Here is a 1944-nt window from a genome sequence, read left to right as displayed (position 1 = left end):
TTCTAATAGAAATGACAAGTATTCCTCTCAAAAAGAGTTATGATCTGACCACTGAAAACTAGTAAAACTATGTCAGCCAGCGACAAATACAAGTCAAGTCCAAAGTGTGAAAATTGCTATCATTATTTTTGCAGAATAATAATAGATAATATTTGCTTTTTCAGGGAAGATGTGCGATCTTTCTGACTAATTACTATGTTTGCACTGTGGAGGACGAGGCTGCCTGCCTTTGAGCCAGGCAGACGCTGGTATTGTGATGCAAATGTGAGGCATTCATTTCAATGTTTATAGTTATTAATAGCAGGTTTTTACACCGAGCCGCTGACGTGATAGTCGGTGTTAGTCAGTTGGCTTTTTGCAGAAGTGACAGCAGATAAACGTTGTTGCCTTTGGAGATTCACTTGGATGGAAAATGTGTCATTCTAACTTGTCTGCATATTGCTAATAGTTCTGCCCGTTTGATGAAATATATCCATTGCAAGTACAGGGAATTTTCCAAGATTTGTTCTCTCCCAGGGCTAAGGGTGGGCTCGACCGATTTGTAGGGGAGCTAAGAAAATAATAGATTTTCGTGACTTCAATTCTCATTTTAATAGTGACAAATATTCAACAAAATACAAAACCCAAAAGCAGTGGAGTTGGCACGTTGTGTAAATGGTAAATAGAAAGAGAATGCAATGATTTGCAAATCCTTTTCAACTTATATTCAATTGAATAGACTGCAAAGACAAGATACACTTCTTTTTTTTGTGTGCGAATAATCATTAACTTAGAATTTAATGGCAGTAAAAAAGATGTCACAGGGGCATTTTTACCACTATGTTACATGGCCTTTCCTTTTAACAACACTCAGTAGAGGTTTGGGAACTGAGAAGACACATTTTTGAAGTGGAATTCTTTCCCATTCTTGCTTGATGTACAGCTTAAGTTGTTCAACAGTCTCCCTTCTCATATTTTAGCCTTCATATTGCACCACACATTTTCAATATGAGACAGGTCTGGACTACAGGCAGGCCAGTCTAGTACCCGCACTTTTTTTACTATCAAGCCACACAGTTGTAACATGTGGCTTGGCATTGTCTTGCTGAAATAAGCAGGGGCGTCCTTGATAACGTTGCTTGGATGGCAACATATGTTGCTCCAAAAGCTGTATGTACCTTTCAGCATTAATGGTGCCTTCACAGATGTGTAAGTTACCCATGTCTTGGCCACTAATACACCCCCATACCATCACATATGCTGCATTTTACACTTTGCGCCTATAACAATCCGGATGGTTCTTTTCCTCCACAGCCACAGTTTCCAAAAACAATTTGAAATGTGGACTCGTCAGACCACAGAACACTTTCCCACTTTGCATCAGTCCATCTTAGACGAGCTCAAGCCCAGCGAAGCCGACGGCGTTTCTGGGTGTTGTTGATAAATGGCTTTGGCTTTTTGCATAGTAGAGATTTAACTTGCACTTACAGATGTAGCGACCGACTCTAGTTACTGACAGTGGTTTTCTGAAGTGTTCCTGAGCCCATGTGGTGATATCCTTTACACACCGATGTCACTTTTTGATGCAGTACCGCCTGAGGGATAGAAGGTGCGTAATATCATGGCTTACGTGCAGTGATTTCTCCAGATTCTCCGAACCTTTTGATGATATTACGGGGCGTGGATGGTGAAATCCCTAAATTCCTTGCCGGTTGAGAAAATGTTGTTCTTAAACTGTTCGAAAATTTGCACTAGTTTTGGGTTTTGTATTTTAGCCTAACACAAATTGTTGAAGCTTTGAAAATTGAGTTCTTTCCCATTCTTCTTTTATGTAGAGCTTCAGTCGTTCAACAGTCCGGGGGTCTCCGCTGTCGTATTTTAGGCTTCATAATGCGCCACACATTTTCAACGGGAGACAGGTCTGGACTGCAGGCGGGCCAGGAAAGTACCCGCACTCTTTTTTTT

The sequence above is a fragment of the Entelurus aequoreus genome, linkage group LG01 (genome assembly GCF_033978785.1).
Source record: "Entelurus aequoreus isolate RoL-2023_Sb linkage group LG01, RoL_Eaeq_v1.1, whole genome shotgun sequence".
Classification (NCBI taxonomy): domain Eukaryota; kingdom Metazoa; phylum Chordata; class Actinopteri; order Syngnathiformes; family Syngnathidae; genus Entelurus; species Entelurus aequoreus.
Note: the sequence above shows the minus strand (reverse complement) of the source record.